Source organism: Podarcis liolepis (genome assembly GCF_965112155.1).
Source record: "Podarcis liolepis genome assembly, chromosome: 2".
In the NCBI taxonomy this organism is placed as follows: Eukaryota; Metazoa; Chordata; class Lepidosauria; order Squamata; family Lacertidae; genus Podarcis; species Podarcis liolepis.
In genome coordinates this window covers 97,079,812-97,106,162 of record NC_139555.1, presented here as the reverse complement: position 1 = coordinate 97,106,162, position 26,351 = coordinate 97,079,812, and the positions used below count along the sequence as shown (strand labels likewise).

At 42.7% G+C, this 26,351-nt stretch overlaps 1 protein-coding gene across 4 annotated transcripts in view; it reads left to right on the top strand.

The window, feature by feature from the left end:
* Positions 1-26,351, top strand: part of MITF (melanocyte inducing transcription factor) — a 146,156-nt gene that overhangs the window by 3,980 nt on the left and 115,825 nt on the right. The window lies entirely within an intron of this gene.

Below are 26,351 nucleotides of genomic sequence, written 5' to 3'. Positions count from 1 at the left end.
ACAACAATTCTACATAAAACAATACATACATACATACATACATACATACATACTGATTTTGACTTCCCTCCTCCCATTGCCTGGTTTCTTGTAAAATCATTTTCAAAACTACATCGCTCCCCCTAAATACATTATTAAAACAAAGGATTGAAATAAATGAAATTTACTACCTTCTCTACGAACATGCATGTGTTTCATGTTCTAAGAGCACTATGAAAGGAGGGGGGGGGGGGCTTGTTGAATGTTTCAAGATTCTACTTTGCAGCGTTTTCTTCTTGGCAAGCATGCCGCTTTCAATTGCTTCCTGAATTAAAAGCTGCAGATAGATCTGTCGTGTTCGTGCTGCGCTTGTTTTCCATGGCTTCCTGTTGGATGATCTTGGATAATTCCCCACATATCACTAAACTATGTGCAAAATATTAGGTCCTTTGTAACCAAAGTGTGCTATAGTGTTACATACTGTGTAAAAAAAGAAAGATTAAGAATGCTTTTTCTTCAAACGCAAAGAAAAATTAAAATACTTTGTAATACTCCTGCAGTATCCTTGGTCTTCTTTTGAAGGAGAGCGATTCTCATGCTGGAGGTTTTTCCTTTGACTGTGTGGTCTGGGGGTTGAGGTGTGTGTGTGGGGGGGGGGGGAACAATGAGGAAAGGAGGGCTTATGATGAATTTCATTTAGGCCATAGACTGGGGGCCTACAATCGCATGCTAATGTTGGGGAACTGTGATAAGAACTTAAGCTTGTTAGTTTGTGAAACTTCCCTATAAAGCCTGTAACTTCCTAAAGCAGAGATAGAGAATCTGTGGCCATGTGCTTGGGACTGTACTGCCCATCACCACCAGCCAGCATGGCCATTGGTCAGGGATGATGGGAGTTGTAGTCCAACATTTAGAGAGACATGGTTCATCATCTGGAGGTGCCTATCACGGCCCAAAAGCCAACAAGAGAAATGTGATCTCAGTATGACATATCCAAGTAATGAATAAAATGAGAACAGCAAAGCACTTTGTTTATTAAAAAAAAAGTGCTGTAGAAATTAATAACAATGATAAATATGGATCTTTTTTTTGTTGTCAGCAGTCTCTAAATCTGATCTGAAAGCAAGCCAAGTCGCTATGTTGTTTTTGTAATTACTAACTCTTTTGAAGTATTGCTGTTTCTGGGAGTACGTTTTCAATTAAAAACTGGGTACCTGGGCTACGCGAAACTCTTTGAGACAGCAATCTGCTCTCTGAACATTCTGAAAAAGAGCCACACACACTGATGATGCTGTATAAATGGAAAATATTGCAGACTTGAATCAATATAAATGCTGACTGACTTAATTTGGCAGTTGTTAAGTAGGCTCACTGTGGGAAACGAACAACTCATCAGAGCTGTACTTTTCACCCACCCCTTCCCCCCAAAATCTCAACTGCATTGGAAATTACAGTGGTACCTTAGGTTAAGTACCGTATTTTTCGCTCTATAACACGCACCCGACCATAACACGCACGTAGTTTTTAGAAGAGGAAAATCCGTAGGCATGCCACCCGTAGGCATTCCCTCCATAACACGCACAGACATTTCCCCTTACTTTTTAGGAGGAAAAAAGTGAGTGTTGTGGTGCAAAAAATACGGTACCTAATTCGTTCCGGAGGTCTGTTCTTAACCTGAAACTGTTCTTAACCTGAAGCACCACTTTAGCTAATGGGGCCTCCCGCTGCTGCCGTGCCGCCGGAGCACGATTTCTGTTCTCATCCTGAAGCAAAGTACTTAACCCGAGGTACTATTTCAGGGTTAGCGGAGTCTGTAACCTGAAGCGTATGTAACCCAAGGTACCACTGTATTATGAAAACACTTGATGTATTCATTTTATTAATCAACAAATTTCTGTGAAGCTTTTCTTGGTGTTCAAAACAGTTTACTTCAAATTAATAAAACACATCAGGACAAAATCAGTGCTGCCAACAACATCAAAACAGCACATTGTTGCTTCCCATAAGAATCTGGTTTGCCACTGCAAGAGACAGGGACCTGGGCTTGTTGAAACTTTTCTCCAGCATGCCTCTCTTAATTTTCTTAGGCTTCTAGTGATGCATCGCAGGAGACTTTAAAGTCCCCTGTTTTCAGAACTAAGGGCAGGTTGCTCTTTATCTGAGCTGTTCTCACTGTAGAACAAGAATGGAGAACCTGCGGCCATCTAGAGCTTGCTGGTCTCCAACTCACATCAGCCTCAGCCAACATGGCCAATGGTCAGGGGTTCTGCCCTTGCCCAGGTCGGCAGAATCAAATAGCTAATAGTTTCAGGGATGCAGCCACTGACACTTGTGCTTTGTTTGAGAATTAGAGCATCAGTTGATTTTCAACTGCCCACTCGTACAACCATGTTCAGGGGTTGAAACCTGCATATTCAGCGTCAGTAACATTTAACAATGAGGAGGGGTTTTTTTTGTTATTCAAGGTTTTTTCTTGCTAGAGTTTTGCCTGTGACGCACGCCTACCATCAAAACCTATCTTTCCTTTCACCTTTCAGAAGCTGCACTGTTCATCTATCAACTGTTGTTTATTGATGGCTTTATTCTGGGAATTGGTGTGCTTGTAAACGCTCCATGACATAAACTGAAGTGTAGCCAATGGCTAAAGGGGCTTAGTGGTGGGCCATTTTAGCCAGGCATGCTTCCATGGGGAGAGCATTCAACAAACAGGAAGCCACCGCTGAAAAGGACCATTCTTGTGTCTTCAGCATCGGCATCTCCCTTGGTGAAGCCACACAAAGAAAGACCAGGGCCTCAGAGGATGAAAAGCAATGACCATGCTGGTCCTGAGCTATATAAGGCTTTATAGGTCAATTTAATTAGCTGGTTTTTGTCATACTCTTTACTCCCCTGTTCCCCCGGTAGCCAGAATTACAGCTTTCTACTGCTTTCAGCATGATATATTATTGCTGTCTTCAGCATGGGCATACTCATCTATTGATAGTGCAAAGAGTTGCGAGGCTTCTGCAAAAATCTAAAGTCCCTCAGCCAGTGTAACACAGATGAGGATTACATCTTAATATATTTAACTCATTTATCAATACTAAACTCTCCCTCCCTCCCTCTCTTTGACACACATTGTAAGGGCTTCACCAGAGTTCCAGAAAACTATTGTTGAGCATCTACCATTTTTATTCTTTCTAACGAAATGTTTTTTATTTTCTTCAGTCCTTTGTAAAATGTAAGTCTTGTAGTACAATATAATTCTTATTTCCATTGTGAATATGTTTTTGTGTGCCCAGAAGCAGATTCATGTAACACTGATATGAAGCTCCGATCAGCACATACAATTGGTTCAATATTGAATTCTAAAACGTTGCCTATCAGTTTTTCAGAAATTAAAAACAATCTGTTTGAGAATGTGATTTGTGAGAAGGTGAAGTACCATCTTTCATATCTGGATATTTGAGTCTTGAAGTATCCTTAATCTAAAGCAGTTCCTACCCCTTCCAGAAAGACCTTGATAAAGTGTCTTGTTCTATCCATTCTGGAGTCTACTTCTTCATTCATTATCTTCTGCAAAATCTAATATTCATAGTGTTAGGAATTCATGGGTGATAGACCACTGTGATCACCGGATCAAACAAATGTCAGAATTTAATTGATACTTTGAGTGTTAAAACTGGGAAATAGCAAAACTCGTGTGTATTAGACTCATGTATATTAGACCAGACCAGTAAGTATCAAACTGTGTGCTAGACAATGGTAACCCTCTGGAATCAGCATGTGTTAAGCCAGGCTGGCTTCCCGTGTGACGTGATAACCTGGGAATGCGACATTAAGAAGAACACAAAGCATCTAAGGGGTGAGGCCCCTTCACTCTACAGATAAAGCTAAAGGTTAGAGAAATGGAGAAGGTGTGATGTGACAGAGACACCAAGCAGCTGGCAGGGCAGGATGGTTGATGTCTGTTTGAATCCAAGGGAGGAGGCAAGACCCTTTTGGAGTTTAATGCTGGGAACCCCTCTGTCATAGGCGCAGGTTCTATATATGTGTAAATAAGCCATATATCATAAAGACACCACTGTCTCTGCTGTACCTCTTTTCCAAAAGGAAACAAGGACCCTGGGTAGCTGCCCCTGGAAGTCCCTGCAATCTCGCATTGCTGTGGAGAATGGGGTGGTATGCAATAATAGTTTAAGATCACTAATGAAAACTTCTGATTAAAATTAGCAATAGAAAAGTCCCAAAGATGTCTAAGTGCGATCTTTCAACAATACGGGCTCTGAAACTTAACCAGGCTAGTCTAAATTGCTTTACTATGCTAGGGATTAATTGTAATGTGTGATTAGATTTCATAGAATTGCATTTGTTAAATGATATTAGTATAATCAATAATTTGATCTAATGTGATTCCCCCCAAATATATTATATATATATAATGATTATTATTTTTTAAATTGGCCTTGCTGGAGTCTCTTCCTCTTGAGTAGTTTTGCACTTCAGTTTGTCCAGGCTACTGTTTATATCTGTTCCAGTTGTGCAAGAAGTGGAAAATATCCTTTATTTAGAACAGGTCACATGTGCTTTATATTGAGGAACAGAGCTACAGTGTAACAAAATGTGTCTTCGTAAAGGAACAGAAGCGAAAGCTGAGCCCCCCCCCCCAAATCCCTTGTTACCATTTAACGTTGTTATAATGAACTCTTTATGAATGCAGTAGTTGGGCAGAAGGGTGATTAATGAGAAACTTTCTGTATTAGTTACATTAAAGAGAAGTAGTGGCTCCAATACTTTGGCTACCTCTTGAGAAGAAAAGACTCCCTGGAAAAGACCATGATGTTGGGAAAGATTGAGGATACAAGGAGAAGGGGATGACAGAGGACGAGATGGTTGGACAGTGTTCTCAAAGCTGCGAACATGAGTTTGACCAAGCTGCAGGAGGCAGTGGAAGACAGGAGTGCCTGGTGTGCTCTGGTCCATGGGGTCACGAAGACTTGGACACGACTAAACAATAACAACAACAACAACAACAACAACAACAACAACAACAACAAGTGGCCTATATCTTCAGTGGCAGTAAAATGATGCCTAAAGTGAGCACTCCAGAGCTTCATGGTGTCTAGGAAAATGAATTTCTCTAGATACATGCTGCAGTTACAAAGAATAATGTTGCGATCACATTTCCTCTGCTGCTGCTTTCATTCTGAATTCAGGGATTGAAAATGTTCTTCTCCTGAGAACTTTTAATGCTCTGCAGGTGGGAAACAGGAATACAGTGGTACCTCGAGTTACATACGCTTCAGGTTACAGACTCCGCTAACCCAGAAATAATACCTCTGGTTAAGAACTTTGCTTCAGGATGAGAACAGAAATCATGCTCCGGTGGCGCAGTGGCAGCAGGAGGCCCCATTAGCTAAAGTGGTGCTTCAGGTTAAGAACAGTTTCGGGTTAAGAACCGACCTCCAGAACGAATTAAGTACTTAACCCGAGGTACCACTGTACACGGCTTCTCAAATAAACCCTGATGAATGAGTAACAAGTAATGTTGGGTGGTGAGTCTAGAATGCAGAAATGCAGGAGGCATCAAATCACAGGGCCTGTCTAGTCTGGGGTTTTTTTGGCAGATACATTCTGCAGCATGTTTATTGACACAGTAATAGTGCATTAGTAGTACTGTATATTTATAATGGACAGTCCACACATTCTTTATCATCATCATCATCATCATCATCATTCCACACCTTTTCCCCTGACGGACTCAAGGCAGCCTGCAGATAAAATATTAATAGGAAAAAACCTCCCTACAATCATTAAACAACAATTAAATGTTAATAGAAATAAAACTACATATAAATATAAAATATCTATTAAAAACATACCAATGATTACAATAAAAGCATCACAGTCCTATCATTGAAAGCAGTCAGTTCCTAAAAACCTGTTGGAACGAGAAGGTCTTCCCCCTGCTGGACAACAGTGGTTCTGTCATGCTTTGCTGATGTTACTACATTATTGATGTCTGGAGGAGCCACTCTTGCACTATAGTACAACAAGAGTTGTAAACAAGAACATGAGTGGTATAAAAGGTTACAGGATTTCAGCAGGAAGGACATGCACTGATTGGAAATGAAGCAGCGTGTCTGCCCTCAAACCCTTTGCAGGCACAAAGCAATATTGGAAGCATAGCTGCCCGTCGTGAGCACAAATAATCATGAGTGAACAGTGGAAAAAGAATGTATGGAGAGGCCCACAGTGGGGGGACCCTGATTTCTGTTGTGGTGGCTTCACATTCTCCACCCTTTCACACCCTTTTAGCAGCAGGGAGGGCAACTGGGTTCCAACACCCTCTCCTTCGCCTTCCAAAGGAAACTCTGTCCCTGGAACTTCTCATTGCTCAGAGCGATAAGATGATGTGATTCCAAGAACTGAGGCAGAAGTTGCTGCAACCAGCTAGCCCATGCACTGAAGGAGGGGGAACTCAAAGAAGCTTGTGCTTCCTCCTCCATGGCTTGAAGAATCACAAGATCGGTGATTAGAAATATTGCGTCTTTCTCGATAGCCCTCCCTCCACCCTGATGTTACAGAGTAGATCACTCATGTGCCTGTGAGCTGGCTTCAGTACTGCGTCTCCCAGATCTAAGCAGAAGTATTTCGTGTGCGCCTCTCTCCAGGGGCTTTTACAGAATCATGGCTTTTGTGTGTGGATGTGTGTATCGCAGGAAGGGGAGGGGTGGCCTTCTTAAGCCCAAGAGCCATGTGGCTTTAGGTTGCATGGCAGTGAGAAAGGTTGGAGCCAGCAGTAGGTGGAGCCATTCGCCCACTCATGGGGAGCATGCATTTGGGGAGGAGAGGATTAGCAGCCGCACACCCATGCGCCATCCTGCCCATGCACATTCTTCTTCCTCTTGGCCTGCCAAGCGGTGGGATCGTGGGCTGAGTGAGCATGCTTGCGACGGGGCATGTGGCACCTGGGTGAGGGCCATGCTCCATTCTACCTATCGCAGCAGCGCTGCAGAATCCAGCAGCCATGGCAGGAAATGTTCAGGAGCCAGCAAGGAAGATTTGAGGGGAAATATCATTTGCAAAATCATCCGTTAGAAGGATACAATGGTGATATCCTCCTATAAAGAGCAGAGCCACACTTGGGATATCTGCACAAGGGGGATAAGGAACTAGCACATATCCCAAGTGTGGCTTCCTTCTCTATATTATTCTAAATACTGTTGATGTATTACAGTGTGCAGAAGACAGTAGTGGTTTTCTACCAGTGGTGATTCACAGGGATGGCCCTGTACCAGTGCCACCTACCTCTTTAGTCTGGGCAGCAGATTCTTGTTAGGGAAAAAGGTGTGGGAGTTAGTAATAGTTTCATTCATGTTGCTGAATGCCCCAAGGAGCGCAACTGTTTAATGTTCAATTGTCCCTAATCAACATAGTTCAGTTATTGCTTCATAACAGGGCCTGCTACCCTTAAGAGTATCTGCTTCTGTCTAATATCCCCTTTTCAGTTTCTTAAGCATCCACTCACTTTAAAACCATTTCTTTCCTTTGGGCCTCTGACATAGCTGATAGTGGTTGTGGTTATTTCTAATCCAGAAACTTTGCTAGGTTTTCTTCACATCTCCCTGCATTTCCAGTTGCTCTTCTCTCTCTCTTTCTCAACCTGCCCATCAAGCATGGAGAGCTTGACTAATTCCACATGTCAATTACCACTTCCGGCATGAGTCAACATAAGTGCTTGTTGTGGTGATTGCTTCATTTAAATGTTGATCATAAGAGAATTGCATTCAGTGCACACGCTCTCTTTGGGTACAGCCTTGTGATGGTTTATGCGCGCACACACACACACACACACACACACACACAGTGGTACCTCAGGTTACAAACACCTCAGCTTACAAACACTTCGGGTACCTTGGGTTAAGAACTTTACCTCAGGATGAGAACAGAAATTGCATGGCGGCGGCAGTGAGAGGTCCCATTAGCTAAAGTGGTACCTCAGGTTAAGAACGGACCTCCAGAACGAATTAAGTTCATAACCAGATGTACCACTGTATATATATATGCGCATACATAGGATAAAATTCAAGAATTTTAACCCTACTTTTGTGTGTCTGGGCTATATCCGATGAAGTTGTCCTGTTCATGCCAGGACGTCTTTCTGCACAACAGGACTTCCTCTCCCCCAAACCTCCAGAATTTTAGGGGAATCCCCAGAACAGATTGGGGGCACAGAGAGGTGTGGGGAGATGGGTAAATTCTTATGCTAATAGGACAACTTTGTTGGGTACAGGGCTTTGTGGCTTTTAGCTCATTATTTATTTTTGATGGTGAATTGCTTCCCATGAGACTTTTTGAAGCAATATATAACAACAACAATAATAAAAAAACAATAGCCAGCAAAAACACATGCAAAACAGTTTAAAACAGGTATAGGCTGGGATATTTATTTTATTTTTTCTGAAACAAGCACCTGAAATGCTTGTTGAAAAAGGACGGTCATTAATAATAATTGCTAAAAAGGACCACAGAGGCAGCACCTTTCTGATATGTAATGGGACAGGCGTTCCAAGATTCGGAGCTGCCACAATGAAGGTCCAATTGCCCCATCGCATAGAAGGGAACTCTTGATAAGATGATGTCTGCAGGAGCCCCTCTTCTCTTCTTTTACTGGGAAGTTTTTTTTTAATGTTTGGCGTTTTATTATGCCTTTATATGTGCTGGGAACCCCCCAGAGTGGCTGGGCAAACCCAGCCAGATGGGTGGGGTATAAATCTAATAGCAATAACAATAATAAATGTGAATATTTTGTTAGCTCTGTTCTTTTGGTAAAGTGACCTGGGAATTTGATAGAAAGATGGTATGGAAATGGGGAGTGTGCTTAAATAACTAAAAGTTGTTCTGTAATAAACTGAAAAAAGACAATTAAAATAAAACCCTGTTCAGAGTGTGTGAGGGGGAGGGAGGTGGGAGGGAAATCAGAATACCTGGTTGGTTCAAGGCATGGTGCAGACAGAAGGTCTTCAAATTTTGTCAAGTTGTCCGATTGTTGCTGCCTTACTGTTAACAGTGATTGAAACTGGAAGCAGATTATACAGGGGGGGCTCTTTGGGGAATCATAGAATCATAGAGTTGGAAGAGACCACAAGGGCCATCGAGTCCAACCCCCTGCCAAGCAGGAAACACCATCAGAGCACTCCTGACATATGGTTGTCAAGCCTCTGCTTAAAGACCTCCAAAGTAGGAGACTCCACCACACTCCTTGGCAGCAAATTTCACTGTCGAACAGCTCTTACTGTCAGGAAGTTCTTCCTAATGCTTAGGTGGAATCTTCTTTCTTGTAGTTTGGATCCATTGCTCCGTGTCCGCTTCTCTGGAGCAGCAGAAAACAACCTTTCTCCCTCCTCTATGTGACATCCTTTTATATATTTGAACATGGGAAGTTTGATACTGGCGCACAAAACTTATAGGAAGCTTTAATGAGACTCGAGAAAACCCTGATTCACTGGTTCACAGCTCTTTTCTGCCACCTCAGTGAGGCAAGACAGCTATAAATCTGGCTTCCTCAGGCTATTAGGCTTTGTTTACGGCCACACTGAATCATCATAAGAACTAGATAAAGAAACCTCAGACGATAAATATAGAGCGTAGAGCATAAAGCCGCTGAACAAAAGGCAGATGTAAGCATATCCAGATTTCAAAACCCAAAGGGTGTGCACACCCCTTCTTCTCAGAAAAAGAGCTGGATGGAGGGGATAGGTCGTGTCATTTAGAAGGGGAGCTCTGTAACAGAGTGGGTCGGGTTGCTAGATTTACTGTGGCTTGCTCAGATTCAATGCTGAACATTCCTCAGTATTAAAAAAATGAGCCTGGTGCTTTATCTCCCTCCCTTTCTCCTGTGCAGCCGCAAGGAGGAGTTTAGCAGCCTTCCCCTTCCATCTTTGATTAGGTGCAGCTGGTCTCGATGTCCAAACACGGGTGGGTAAACCCCGCTTAATCATAGCTTTGGTTTGTTACAAGAAGCCACTTAAAAGGTTTTGACAATTTATTTGTTAAATAAAAAAATAAGATGAAAAAGAAGCCATAGTTTTATAAAGGATGAGGAGCTCTCTTCAGGCATTCGCCGCGGACATATGAAGGTGGAAGTGTGAAGAGGGAAAGGGACATGCCTACAAATGATGGTTTGTTGAGGCTACCTTAGCTTCTCAGGCGTTTGGCATGGAACTGTAAGGGCAAAAGCATACAGAGGGTTGGGGGCATGTATGTCGGTTCCACCCCCAATACAGTGGTACCTCGGGTTACAAACACCTCGGGTTACAGACATTTCAGGTTACAGACTCCGCTAATCCAGAAATAGTACCTCAGGTTAAGAACTTTACCTCAGGATGAGAACAGAAATCGCACGGCGGCAGCGGGAGGCCCCATTAGCCAAAGTGGTACCTCAGGTTAAGAATGGCTTCAGGTTAAGAACAGACCTCCAGAACGAATTAAGTTTGTAACCAGAGGTACAGTACCACTGTATTTCATGCATGGTTACTTTATCCTGCACCCCACCTTTGTATATTTGGCGCAGAGGGCTGAAGGCTGCCTTTAAGTACATTCGCCCACCCAGATGTGTATTTGGATCTTCATTGGGAGCTATACTTCTACACGGTTTATTTTGTAAATTGCATTTCTATTCTGCCTTTTCCTCCAAGGAGCTCAAGGTTGGCCTACGTGGTTTCCGCCCCTCCTCATGTAACCCCCACGACAACCCTGTGAGGTTGGTTAGGAGGAGGCTTGTGAGCACATTCAGGCAAAGGTGTTATCAAACCCTCTTCAGGCTTTCGTGCTAAGTTTGCAAAAAAGGTTGGGAGTGCAGCTGGTATACCTGCATAGATATATCGCAGGTGGAGCACACACATCCATATCCCTTTACAGCAATTCCATGGACTTCCATTTCATGCGGCTCAATGTGGTGCCTTCCATGGTTCCAGTTACAGATAGGTAGCCGTGTTGGTCTGCCATAGTCAAAATAAAAAAATTCCTCCCAGTAGCACCTTAAAGACCAACTAAGTTATGTTACCAACATATGTGTATCTGAAGAAGTGTGCATGCACACGAAAGCTCATACCAAGAACTAACTTAGTTGGTCTTTAAGGTGCTACTGGAAGGAATTTTTTTATTTTGACTATGGCAGACCAACACGGCTACCTATCTGTAACTGGAGCAATTCTATGATTCTTCAGTCTTCACATGTCTATGTTAAATCCCCTAAGAGGGCTAGGGTTGTCTCAGGAAACCATAGTTAACACTAACAATCGTTTAAGGTTTGGATAGCATGTTAACCCCACTAAATATAAAGGATCTCTCCCCTCAACCCTTCCCCCCCCCCGAAACTGCAACTCTCAGCCAAAGAGGGGAGGTTTCTCTGATCTAAACATGGATCCCCTGTGTATTTTCCCCACTGTTCTCCAGTTTAAGCGCATTGTTGATTGCTTTGCCTCTGTTTTAAATTAACATTCAGCGTTGATTCGTTTTGTTTTAAAGCTATATGCAGATCTGTGCAACTTGTATGGGGAAGTGATTATATTGTTCTTTTGTGTGTGTGTCTGAATCGGATCGTCCAGCTGTGCCTGGAACACAGAGCTCCGGGGTCATTGCCTGTTGTTAATAATTATTGAAACTAGCAAATGTATTTTTAATTTCTCTTACTCTTTTTTAGTTTATTTATTGCTCAGAAAATGTATATGCCGCCTAATCAGCCAAGCTTCAGCTTTGTTAGCGATACATTCAATTAATACTAACGATTAGCACAATAAAACCCCAACTGGTAAGCAGCAGAATAAAAAGATTAAATTATGCAAAAAACAGAATACCGTATTTTTTGCTCTATAAGACTCACTTTTTCCCTCCTAAAAAGTAAGGGGAAATGTGTGTGTGTCTTATGGAGCGAATGCGAAGCTATCCCAGAAGCCAGAACAGCAAGAGGGATTGCTGCTTTCACTGCACAGCGATCCCTCTTGCTGTTCTGGCTTCTGAGATTCAGAATATTTTTTTTCTTGTTTTCTTCCTCCAAAAACTAGGTGCGTCTTGTGGTCTGGTGCATCTTATAGAGCGAAAAATACGGTACCTTCCACCATGGAATAAGACCAAATTTCGGGTATCACTTTAAAAAGTCTCTGCCTGGTGCTGAAAATGAACGAGTGATAGGTAGACTCCTGGAAATGGGGTGCAAGGTCTGAAAAGGCCCTCTCTCCCATCTCTTATTATTAGACCTCCTTTGTAATGCTTTATTTTGAAATCTTTAAGATAATATTAGTTTCTTGTTAGCTATGTTGCTTTGATTGTATACTTTATCTTTGACTTTCTTCAGCAATGTTTTATTCTGGGTGGTTTTATTCAATGTTTTGATGTGTTGTAAACTGAGACTTTTTATTTACAATATAAAGTGACATAGAAATGAAATGAATAAATAAAAATAAAATCTATAAACTCTAAGAAACTTAAGGTCTTGCTGCACAGAGCTGATCCACATTGTGAGTTCATTCATCTCTAAATGGGCTAAAGTACAAGCAGGATTAGGTCCAAAAGCTAAAAATACAAATGCAAATTGCCTGATAATGGGTGTGGATAAGACATTCCTCCTATATATATAAAAAGTCCCTCTAGTAGACTGACTCATCTCTCCTTGTGGAGCAAGCAAGAAAGCATAGCTGGTGAAAAGTGTGTCTCTGCCTTTGGTGAGTAAATAATCAAATGAGAAATGACTTGATTCCCTTCAATAGCAAGAACCACTCCTACAGACAGAGTTAGGTTGTTTCCACTGGCCTTCCAAAAGTGGTGGGAAAGGGATGTAGGGAGGATGCTATGGGGCCCACACAGTTTGGGAGGTTAAAAATAGCTGTGTAATTAATGTGTGAAGTGTCATCGTGAGCACATGGCTTTGACAAGCATGAGTCACCTTGTAGGATTGCATTTAAACTTGGTAATGACTTCCCCTTGGCTTCCTCGGTTGTTGTGGAAGTTATGATAACCTCTGAAATGTAAACTTCATAATCTGTTGCTTAAGTTGCTTCACCTGTTGCAGGTGGAGTTAGTGGAGTTTGCAATATGCTCTGAGTCTGCTCTGTAGTTTAATGCATTTCTGGATCAGAGTCAACATCAAAAGTTTCATTGCTCTTGTAGCTAGGACCTAGCTCTCCATACAGAGTGCTGGCAAGAGGTTTCCGTTTCTCCCAGCCACACTTGTTGAAGAAGAAAATGTGGAGGTGCCAAATAACTTGCTAGGATCCTGCATGTACCAGAGATAGCAGACTACTGAGTTTGCAATTGGGTTCAACATTTGTGGCAGAAGCCCTGTGCCTTTAATGGCTGCATGATGGAGACAGCTTCAAATGGTTCACCTTATCATGATTTCCCATAGCGTGAAAAATGCCACAGTTTACCTCTGAAAGTCAGTTGCTGGGGATCAACAGCAGAGAGGCCTTGTGGTCTTCCTGCAGGCAGCACTTATTTTTGTAACTATGGTTCAGTTGCTGATGTTCTGAACATCAGCAACTGAACCATAGTTACAAAAATAAGTGATTGCTCTCCACAGTGGTGAACCAGGTGCTTCTGAGAAGCCCACCAGCTAGACCTGAGCACAATGGCAATGGCCCTTTCATGTTTCTCAGCATCTTGTATTTAGAGGGAAATTGTTCCTTGAACCGAGAGAGAGAGAGAGAGAGAGAAAGTATGTAACTGTCATGACTTGCATCCGCTGATTGCTTTAAAATGAGCTTAGAAAAATTCAAAGAAGATAAATAGAACTTAGTTTTATCTTCCTTGAATTTTTTCTGTCTCTAATGAGCGTAGCAGTGAATCAAATGCTAGCAGAACATTGCCTCATCACTTGCTGACACCTCATCCTCTTCCTGCTCTGATTGGGGAGAATTAGTAACATGCCCTGCAGCCAGGAGCCTGAGATGGGAAGCTCCCTTCTCAGGCACCTGTTAGTAAGGTAGATCGGGAGAGCATGGAAGGATTGGGCGGGGAAGGCAAGACTGACAACTTGAAATGTTCCACCAGTCAATTCAGTTGTGAAGGTGAGCTCCGGTTTCTGTGAATGTATCGCGCGAGCTTTGTTTTATAGCTGTCTTCGTGGTTTTGAAGGTACGTAACGTCTCAGCTTGTCACTTGTATTTATTGTAGTCCTATCCGGACGCATTTAAATGGAAAGAGTCTCTTGAATTGTCTTGGCACCAAACTGAAATCTGATTTATATAAATCCTCCTCCATATGTTACCTGTGAACCAAGATACAGTACTTTTATCTGATTACAGGATGTATGCTTTGTTCAACAAGAATTTCAACGGAGAGGAAAAGGGGAAGGCCTGAGGTGTCCCCAATTGTTTCCAGGGTATTATAATGCTACTGAGCTCTGCTGTACCAGTCTATGCCACGTATTATAGCCAGTCTGGGTAGAAATATATGGCTATAGCATGCCTTTTGTTTCTAACAGCCCCTGCATTTTATTATGGCGGTATATTTCAGTGGGTTATGTTTATCTCAAATATGTATAATGCCTGCTGACTTTAATATGGTGTAAACCTAGCATGGATGGAGACCCTGTGACTCTCCAGACTTCTCCTCATATGAACCTACCTGCCCCCTGAGATCATCACCTGAGGCCCTTTTTCTTGTGCCTCCTCTACAAGAGGTCCAGAGGATAGCAACATGAGAAAGGGCCCTTTTCTGCAGTGGCTCCCTGTTTGTGGAATACTCTTCTGAAGGCAGCTTGTCTGGCACCTTCATTACATATCTTTAGGTACCAGGCAAAAATGTTTCTCTTTAACCAGACCTTTGGCTAGTTGCATGGCCTTTTAGATGTGTTTGTGGGAAGGGGATTCTTTGTTTTTGTTTTATTATGTATTATGTATTTTTATGTTGTGAATCGCCCCGTGATCTTTGGATGAAGAGCAGTATACCAATTTAATTAATAGTAATAATAGTAATGTTGCTGGACTCCCGCTCTCATCTGCGTCAGCTGGCATGAGCAGTGGTTAGGAATTATGGGAGTTGTAGTCCAGTAACATCTGGAGGGTCACAGATTTCCTAGCCTTGGTGTAGTAGAGAAAGCACAAAGGAGGAAAGCTAATGAGAGGTTTTCAGGACAACTTTGGGTTCAAACAAAACAAAATCTAATACTATTTGGGGCATATCTTAAGTGTAGCACTATTAAGAGATGTATGAATGTACTGTGAATTATAGAGCCATTAAATTTTGATTTATTAAATTATTTAAATGCATATATAAACTGTATAATATGTAAAAATCTCTAAGTCAGTCTTCCTCAACCCTCCAGAGGTTTTGGCCTACAACTCCCATGATCCCTAGCTAGCAGGACCAGTGTTCAGGGATGATGGGAATTGTAGTCTCAAAATATCTGGAGGGTCGAGGTTGAGGAAGCCTGCTCTAAGTGGTGTATATGGTTATTTGGTGTGGTTCTGTGGAGGCCTTCTGAAGATAGCTTTGGGTCAATCACTTTAAATCCAGTTCAGAACCAATCACAATGCTGTACCTTTACAATAAATGTAAACTAGACTGTAGAAAGGAAAACTGGTTTGGGGTGGGTTTTTCCCCATCAGTGGACTCTTTCTGTGAGGTAGGATTCTTGTGTTGGTGAATGGTTGTAAAATCTACCTCTGAGCTTGATCGATTGGAAAAGGGAAAGTTGGGTTAGCTTAGTCGGTAGAACATGAGACTCTTAATCTCAGGGTTGTGGGTCTGGGCAAAAGATCCCTGCACTGCAGTGGGTTGGACTAGATGACCCTAATGGTTCCTTTCAACTCTACAATTCTGTGATTCTATAATATGCCAGAAGCTTCAAACCGATCTGAATAATGCAATAATGGTCTTAAAAAGTGTTTGGGTTTCATAGTTGCTGTATGCAACTTTTGTTTGGTGTCTGCTTTGAGTGGTTCAGCACCTGGTTTGGTGTTCTGAAGGCTATTGCCGAATGGCTTTTTTTTTACTGTTCCTGTGAGAACAAAAATATGGTGGGCTCAGCGCTTGCACTTTGATTTTTCATTTTTTTTTTTGAAAATTCCATCCTCTGCAACATGTTCATATACTGTTTTCTATGGAATGAGAGGAACCATTTGGACATTTCCTGCCTCGCCCCACCCTGCTTTTTGGCTAACAGGCTATGTTTTGTTCTGTCATCATATTTAATTTCCAAATCTGTGAAAGGGAGTATAAGCCCAAAGGTTGGTCTGTTTTCTGGAGCTGTAGAAGCAACTTGCAGGCTTTACAGGCTCTACATTTGGGAAATAATCATATTACTTGCTTTTTGCATACAGAAATTAAATACAGAAAAGTATTTAGTTGGGGGGGGGGAGAAAATAATAATCTGTCTGTAGAAGAGGAATTGGGAGCCTTTAGGCTACTGTGAAATTGGGGGCAAGTTTTAAACACAGGAGTTGCTAAACAAAAACAGATTGTCTAGGGTGACAGTGGAGAAACTGGAGATCAAGGAGACCTGAACAGGTCTATCTGTTGTGTGATGCTGAGATATTGTGACAGAGCACCCATACCTACTCCTCCAGGTGTTATGTTGGATGATAGATAGCCTTGCTACCTGTCACCCCATTCTTAAACTTTGATTTCCAAATTAGACTCACACTATTTCCTTTAAAAAAAAAAATGACACACATCCAAAAATTGTAGAGAACTTGGCTTCCTATATGATTGATTTTTCTACTGTCAGATCAGTGACCCTTTTATCCCAGCCTGGTAGATGCTGACCAAGTCACAGGGCAGGGGTTGAAACGTGGGACCCTGCTTAAGTGGAAATGCCAGGGATGGCTCCTTTTTGCAAGCAAAGCAAGTTGTAGCCTGCACCTGCCATGACCTAGCCCAGGGAACTGGATCTTGAGGAGAGACCCCTGCCCTAGGTATCTGTATACACTCCTTAGAAGTAGTTCCACACCCCGTGGACCCGAGGAAATAAGGCTTCATTGGAATTCTGTGAGTAACTTTTGAGAATCAAACCTTTCCGGTTTCCGGTTTTGAAACTTGATGTGGCTGGGTTTCTGTTTCTTTGGCAATAGAAGGAAGGAGGCAGATGGTTATTGAATCACCTGGTTTAATTCAAGGTGTCTGTTCTCCTGATTTCGTATGGTGCTGGGAAAAGCTAAACAGTTCTTACTTCATACTCAGTGTCTGGTGCCCGCTATTTGTAAAACGGGCAAGGAAGTTTATCCCAGGTCTAGTTAGGAGCGGCAGTGTGTTTCCTTTCTCTGCAAGCATATCACTTAGCTTTCTTCTTTGGCACAGTTTATGAAATACAGGGAAGATAATGCAGTCATTAAGACAATACTTGCCTATCCAGCCTGTTGTTGGTAGCTTTGGAACTCTGTCTGCTTTACGTACTCTGCTCCTTATGCAGAAAAAGAGCACACCATAAATGTTTTGCTAGCACTTCACTGAAGTGAGATGCTTTGGATTCACCAACAACTGTGGCTGTGTTCCCATAGCTTTCTCCTGGAGTGATGGAATCAATGGTCAGGTTGAGGACCTTGTTTTCTGTACAGTACAGTGTATATATAAACCCTGTGCCCTTTGTGTGGAAGACCATGCTACCAAGTCCTCATAATAATAATAATAATAATAATAATAATAATAATAATAATTTATTATTTATACCCCGCCCATCTGGCTGGGCTTCCCCAGCCACTCTGGGCGGCTTCCAAAAGAATGTTAAAATACTATAATACATCAAACATTAAAAGCTTCCCGAAACAGGGCTGCCTTCAGATGTCTTCTAAAAGCCTGGTAGTTGTTGTTCTCTTTGACATCTGGTGGGAGGGTGTTCCACAGGGAAGGCGCCACTACCGAGAAGGCCCTCTGCCTGGTTCCCTGTAACTTGGCTTCTCGCAGTGAGGGAACCGCCAGAAGGCCCTCGGTGCTGGACCTCAGTGTCCGGGTAGAACGATGGGGGTGGAGACGCTCCTTCAGATATACTGGACCAAGGCCGTTTAGGGCTTTAAAGGTCAGCACCAACACTTTGAATTGTGCTCGGAAACGTACTGGGAGCCAATGTAGGTCTTTCAAGACCGGTGTTATGTGGTCTCTGCGGCCGCTCCCAGTCACCAGTCTAGCTGCCGCGTTCTGGATTAGTTGTAGTTTCCGGGTCACTTTCAAAGGTAGCCCCACGTAGAGCGCATTGCAGTAGTCCAAGCGGGAGATAACCAGAGCATGCACCACTCTGGCGAGACAGTCCGTGGGCAGATAGGGTCTCAGCCTGCGTACCAGATGGAGCTGGTAAACAGCTGCCCTGGATACAGATTTGACCTGTGCCTCCATGGACAGCCGTGAGTCCAAAATGACTCCCAGGCTGTGCACCTGGTCCTTCAAAGAATGCTTTTATCGATATATTTTGCTTGGAGAAGAGACGTTTAAGAGACCATCTTCTAATATTTCAAGGACTAGGACCTGGACCAAGGGGTTCAAATTTCAAGAAGGAACGCTGTAGTTAAACATTAGGAAGAGCTAATGACAAGGGAACGGGCAGCCTTGAAAGGTGATGGGCACTTTCAAAATGCGTTTTTAAGCAGAGGCTGGATGGACATTGATCAGGGCTGCATATTTCCTGTATCAGCAAGATGTTCAACCTTTGTGGTCCCTTGTCACTTTACGAACTGTTGAAAGTGTTCTTGGCTTTTCTAGTTCTTCCAAAATGGGGGGTGGAATGGAAGGCCGTTTTGGGCTATGGATGTTTTGAGCTCTGTATACTTCAGGATGCTTTGCAGTGGGTGGATGAGAGATGTTCAGGATTGGTGTGGTGTTTTTTTTAAGGCACGGCCTCACTCTTGAGGTTCTCTTTTGTTTACATTTTTGTGGAGTGACTTGTCCTTGTGGTTGTAACAGTGGAGCCGAGGCTCCTGCTAGGTGTTAATGTCTGGAGCCCAAAGGCAAAATAGCTGTATGACAATATAACCAAAGACTCATCTAGTCCAGCTTCATGTTCCCGCCATAACCAACCAGATGCTTGTGGAAAGGCCGTAAGCAGGATCTCTGTTGGCAGTTCTGGAGGAAGATAAGTGTTGCTATTCAACTGTCCTTCTTTTCTTGCCTGTGCAACATACTCCCTTTCTTGAAGTTCCCAATCACCAGCCCCTATCTATTCTGTAGACATGAGGGCAAAGTGATGCCCATGTTTCCGTAGGGAATAGTGATGCGGTCCCATGTTGCACACCTTATCAAGTAAACTGTGCTCCCTTCTTGGAGTTTATATGCTAGTGGTGTTGCCGTTGGCTCCTGAACTGGAGCTGCATGTTCTGATGTTCATTGGGAACGGAGAAGTCATCTGTAGGTGTCTCAACTGATGGAATAAAAATGGCAGTGTTTTTACTTAAGCATGGCATTACTGCGTTGTATGTGGTGGAACTGACTTCTGAGTGTCGCTACTCTTCCCGGCACTTCTTCAACTCTCCTTATTTTTGCTCCTTTCTGTGCACTATTGGTATTGTGTTACTGTTCCATCAACGGTACCCAACACCAGGAGAAATCTGCAGTGCCAGGGTAGCATTATGTTCAGCCAGTGCAATGGAATGCATTTGGAATTCTATTCTGTTCCCTGCCCAGCAGGTGCATCTCAATGATAGGCTCTCTGTGTTAGCAGGGTATGCTCAGAAGAACAAATACATGCTTCTGCGATCGCTGCTCCAGTGCCTTTACAATTATTATTATTCATGACATTAGCTTTCTGGCTGAAGTGTGCATCATAATGCAGAGGTGTTAATGAAAGTACTCGAGCTATTTGAGCGAGCACTAACTTGTCTGTTTTAATGGTTCTCAATAGCAAGTGTGTGTGTGTGTGTGTGTGTGTGTGTGTGTATACACACCGTATATATATATATAGCTATAGCGCATAAGCCACAGCAGCATTTCTGTAGCACTGCTGAAATGACTTGACAATAACGTAAGTGTAGCCTTTGGCTTTTTGTATTGCATATTAAGTCTTTTTTTTTCCTTTTGAGAGGTACGCTGAAGACTCCTTTTGTAAATGGGGAGCCAAATTTTCATAAAGAATGTTTTCATACTTCCATCTCATTCATGCTATAAATCCAAGCAAGGGAGGAGCTCATAAGGCTTTAGGCAACTTTGTGTGCCAGCTCTTAAACTCCATATCCTCTCACTATAAGGACCCTGATGCCTTGTTTTGTAATTATTATTCAGTTTTAGGCAGCATGGAAATAATAAAAATAAATAAAAATGGAACTGCAGGGGCCCCCTTCAAGGTGTGATCATGCAGTGGCCATTGACCTGTTGCTGCCCCCATGGTTATATGTCTTCTCTTGGCCCAGTCCTTCATATCAATACATTAGTCATGGGTTAACGCTGTAGTCAGTGTTCAAAACTCCCATTGTTCAAAACTCTAGGCACATTTTGCGACAGGGAATTTCATTAGTGTGGGACGTTTCTGAGCTCTGGGCGCAGTACTGCGCCTAAGATTTCAGATTAAAACTGCAGAGTTCAAGGAAAGGAGGTCCTTTTTCTGCCTCACCACTTCCAGTTACTCTCTGAAGACTGGAGAATAGACCTTCTGAAAAATATTTGGTGGGTGGGCAGGGGAAGGACTAGACTATGTGAAAAAGGAACACAGTATTTTAGTTACAGTTCATTCATTTTCAGCTTTGTATTCTTATTAGAAAGCGTGCCTAGACATTCCATTGTTGCGCCCATAACCTAGGTTTAAGGTGCCATTTAGCTCCTAGCTTTCGTATCTCAGTTTTTAACACTGGCTGTAGCTCAGTGGTAGCTCGTATGCTTTACATGCACTGGGTCTCTCTGGTTCAATTCTCAATTGGTCCTGTTCAGTCCTGAATTCAATCCCTGGCCTCTCCACCTCTGTTCTTCTGAAGTTGTGATTATGCATTTTTACAGTTTGTACTGGTTGGTTGACTGTAATAAATATTTGATTTGCTGCATACAGAACAACATAGGCAACAAGCTAAGAGCTAACAATCATAGAAGGTCTAAGAGATATGGCCACATCCAGACAGACTGCTACCTTAATAATTATAATAATATTTATACCCATCCCATCTGGCTGGGTTGCATGCAAAGCGCTGAACAATGACTTATTCCTCAAAGCATTTAGAAGAGTGAATGCATTGTCACTTTTTAAAATTTTGCTTTTTTCTGTTAATAGTATCTGTTATAGTGGTGGTAGTGGTGGTTTTAATGTATATCTTGTGCATGTTAAGAAATATTTTCAACAATGATCTATTAGAAAAAGCTGTGTCATTAGCCCTAATCTTCCATTTTGATCGTTAAGTATTCTGGGTTTTTTTGACAGTCTGAAAGAGAGGGGGAAATCCTTCCACCTTTTTTTCCATTCAAGGTTGGCCACACAATGGAAGCTTCACCTTCAGGCAGGACCTCATCATTGTAGGAACGCTAACTCTCTGCAGCACTTGACTTCATGCAATTAGCTTCTCAATCTTTGCACTGCTTTAGGCTTTTTAAATTAAGAGTTTTGCTCTCACTTTTATAAACCTGCTGTAGTAATTAGCCTGCCTTTTTATATTAGGTACCAGATTGGTGTGTCAAATCTAATATCGTGAGAATTAAAACATGAAAGCCTTTGGAGATGAGACAGAGTCACAGAGAGGATATGTCTGGCAATTGGCCTGCGGTGCAGAGTGGTCAGAAATGAGGCGGGGTTTTTTAAAGTGACTATTAATGACAGCCGGAACAGACTTTCATTTGATAACATGGACTCGTACCTCATTTTTGCACCATTTTGTGGTATTTGGAAGCAAGTTAAATAAAGGAGATGGATACTGGAGAGGTATTGGCACACCATCTTCAGACTTCGACATCCAGAATCACATTATTAGTGAATGAGGTTGGACTCGCCTGGGGGTTGTTGGGACGGTGTCTGTAGGGGCTCTTGCACCCATAGAGGTCTTTCCTGGTGCCTTCTGGGTTCCCTCCCCACTGAAATTGGGCTTAAAAGAAGTTTTTGATTGTAGCCAGTAGAGCATGTGATATGCCCTTTGTTGCAATGTGTGTTTGGTGCCCATGGCAACTATCCAGTTTGTAAATGTGCCCCTAGGCCCAAAATGTTTGATGACACCAGGACAGTATATGTGAAACTCACTGGGTTACTTTGGGCAGTCATAATTTTTCAGCCCTAGTTACTTCATAGCCCGTTATTATTATTATTATTATTATTATTATTATTATTATTATTATTATTATTATTATTTTACTACTTTTATTTTTACTTGTGTCACATTGCGAATATTAATATCTACAGTATACAGTGGTACCTCGGGTTAAGAACTTAATTCGTTCTGGAGGCCTGTTCTTAACCTGAAACTGCTCTTAACCTGAAGCACCACTTTAGCTAATGGGGCCTCCCACTGCCACCATGCTGCTGCTGCACGATTTCTGTTCTCATCCTGAAGCAAAGTTCTTAACCCGAGGTAATATTTCTGGGTTAGCGGAGTCTGTAACCTGAAGCGTATGTAAGCTGAAGCGTATGTAACCCGAGGTACCACTGTATTGATAATACAAGATACCCATAAAAATATTACAATGATGTGAAAGAAGACAAATTAAATATTGACTAAATGTATTCAGATTAATTGTCTGTTCAGTTTATTACCAACTATATTGCTATAATATTCAGACTGCTAGCCTAGATTGCTGTTTAGTGTGGAAGGAGGGAGAGGGGAAAACCACCTCTACAAGATGGCACAACACTCTGTGAAGGGGATTAAATTAAGCATCCGCAAGTATATCGAGCCACACTTTTCTGGTGAGGGGGGAAGGCAGAGGTGCTGCACTGGGATATAAGAAATGTTGCAGTGTCCGCTCTAGATAAGAGTCAGTAGATTTTGCTCACAAGCTGCTGCTACAGCCCTGGGTCAAAGGCACTGTGATGTAACCAGGAAAACATTGCCAAGGAAGCAGCCTTATGCAAACTTACTTGGGAGTAAGTCCTCTTGAATTCAGGGTGACTATTTCTGAGTAGACACAGCGCGAGTCTTAATTTATCGCACGGATAAGGGTTCCTAAGCTTTTTTTGTCACTGACTCGCATTGTTTGCATCAATTTAGGGCTGTGACCTAATTCAAGATGCTGTATATTGATTAATTGACTTGAGTCTGAATTTATCTGCCTATGATTAAACAAGAGTGTGCCTCCTCTACGAGAGGTCCGGAGGGTGGCAACACGAGAACTGGCCTGTTCCACAGCGGCTCCCCATTTTGTGGAATGTTCTCCCCAGGGAGTTTCATTTGGCATGGCACCTCCATTATATATCTTTAGGCACCAGGCAACAATGTTCCTCTTCAACCAGACCTTTGGCTGATTAATACAGTGGTGCCCCGCAAGACGAATGCCTCGCATGACGGAAAACTCGCTAGACGAAAGAGTTTTCCGTTTTGGAGGTGCTTCGCAAAACGAATTTCCTATGGGCTTGCTTTGCAAGAAGACAATGTCTTGCGAGTTCCTGCTGTCCCCCCCCCCTTTTTCTAAGCCACTAAGCCGCTTATCAGCTGATCCGATCAGCTAATAGCGCTAATCCGCTAATCCGTCAATGGGCTTGCTTTGCAAGACGAAAAAACCGCTAGATGAAGAGAATCACAGAATGGATTCTTTTCGTCTTGCGAGGCACCACTGTACCTATGTGGTGTTTGGGGAAGCGTTTTTGTTTTGGCTATTTATTATGTGCTTTTACCCTGTATTTTTTATCCTGTGGACCGCTCTCAGATCTCTGGAATGAATGGCAGTATATAAATTTAATTAATTAATTAATTAATAAATAATAAACACCAAAATTCTTTGTGGTGCAGGTCCCCATTATCTTCTGGAATGCCCCTCGCAAACCTATGCTTCTTCTGATGCCCTTCTCCAAGTCCCACCTCTGAGGGAGGCTTGGAGGGTGATGGCAAGGGAAGAGGACTTTTTCAACTGCGGATTTTCATCTGTGTTAAGCCGATGGGTATAGCCAAGGGGGTGACAGGTGAGGCAGCTGCCCCAAGATCAATTAAAACCATAGAAATACTTCACTAACTGACCACTCCCATCAGTTCTGCCCCCCTAATAAAAGTACTGCTCCCCTAATGAAATTCCTGGCTACACCCATGCTGAAAGCCCTCCCTAAAAAATTATGTCAACTTGATTCCAATATTTCAAATTTTGTTTGAAGGCATCATGATATCGATATGCTGTCTGCCCACTAGGGGCGGTTAAGTCTGCTTATTCATGCTTCTCGGCAGGTGGTGCCAAAATACTTAGCATGTTATGTCACTGTCTGCATTTTCCTCCAGAACAATTACATCTGAATCTAAAAATTGTTTCAACACAGTGGGACAGAGATCATGATGTTGCACACTCCAGAATTGTGTTGGTTGAAGATAATTTGTGGCTGAAGAGTTTATTGCTGGCATATAATAAAGCCCTAAACAACTTGGGACCAGCTTTCCCCATTCCCTCTCTGGTTGATCTCTCAGGTCTCCCAGTAAGGCCTTGCTGACTATACCACAATTGGCAGGATGCCATCTTGCACCTTCTTAGAAGGCGGGCTTCTTAGTAGCGGCACCCACTCTCTGTTTCATCCTCCCACGTGCTGTTTGTAAGATTCACCACAGTGCTCTGTTCTGTTGTTTGCTGATATTTTACTTAATGTTCTATTTTTATTCTTTAATGTTGTTCGTACACATGTGTTTAATGGTCATTTCTGTTTCATATATACCGTTTTGGCTCTAGGAGGGGAATAGAGGTCTCCTAACAACTGTCGGAACCCTTAACACACTACAGCCCCCACGTTTATTTGGGGGAAGCAATGTCTGCTTAAAGTGGCATCGCAGTGCTGTAAATGCATGTTGTGAATGGTGGCCTACAACTCCCATCATTCCAGACTGGTGCTGATGGAAGTTGGAGTCCGACAACATCTGGAGGTCCCTGCAGCTGGAGGCTACTTGTGCTTTAGTATGTTCTACAGATCTAGCTTTGATATATTTCAAAACTGCATTGGCAGAGCTATTAGAACTTACATCAAAGAAAGAATGCTTGCATCCTTTTTCTTTTTAAAATCAAACTAACTTGGATGCTATACACTTCCTGTGATAGTACTTGATTCACATTGCCAGCATTTAGTGTAGGCTTGCTTGGTGCAAATCAACAACGAAAGAAAACGGGTAAGCATGAGGGTATTGTATATCAAAATTATAAAGTCTCTGAGGCTGTTTGATTGGCTCATCATTGGATGTACATATACAAGAAAGAAGAAGGTAGCATTTACATATGTCTATCAGGACTGGGCAGCCTTCAGGCTTCCAGGATCTACCCAGGTCCACCAACTAGAGCAAGGTGCAAGATAGTGGCTTGGGGTGGGCAGTTAAGGAGCAGGGCATCTGTGAGCACATCCTCAATCCAGGAATTTGTTTTCGGTATCAGAACTGAGCTCACAGTCCTGCCCCACTGCTTTCCCTTCAACCTTTCTCTAGCTCAGCAACCTCCTTCATAAAGGGATTTCTTGCTACTGTAGAAAAGGGATCAGAAAGCCTTGCTGATCTGGTGCAAACCATCTGGAGACCTATTGGTTGATGCTGATCTACTTTTTGCTCACCCCAGTTCATATCACTTGCATCACATTCTCATTCTCACACATCACATTCTTTTGGAGAGGCGATCCATTGTCATAGCTCCCTTGCCAATATGCTTGTCCAGCTCCTCCATTGTCTCTGAAGACAGACGGGTACCAAATAACAACAACAACAACTGAGCCTAGGGGTGGCTTCATGAGAGTCTTGGTACCCATGACAGAGACACTATGCCCTTTTTCAGGGAATTATTCTTGGGGAGGCTTGCAGTTCATTTCACTTCAGCCAGCACAAGGAACCCCCACGGGATGGGAAGGCTCACTGGGGAGGCTGCTATCCTATGAATTCATGGGAAGTGACATTACCAGGGTCCTTTCATCTACCAGAAGACAGGAAACTTTTCAGTGGTGAGTTAGAAGCTGCTGAAATGGCACACAGGGAAGGTGTCACTGGGGTTGAGGAATGTGCACCTTATAACCTAACTCCCACCCTCCATGGGCTTGTCACAAAGAGAGAGCCTCCTTTAGCAGCCTAAAAGAATAGCCATCAACACGACGTCTGTGGCTGCCTGCTTATTTTTTCTTCCTTGTTCTATGGCTTCTGCTGCCCTGGCCACCAATTCTCCCTTTAGATAGCCTCATAATGTGCTCTGATTTTTCTCGTATCCCAACCTCTGCTGGATATCTGATGTCTTTCCTCCCCTCCTTTCCAGCTGCCCAGAAAAACAACTCTAATTAATGAGAAGTGAATAGCACTAAAGCACAGCTGTACCATAGTTTCGCTAGGATGAAACATGCTAACGTG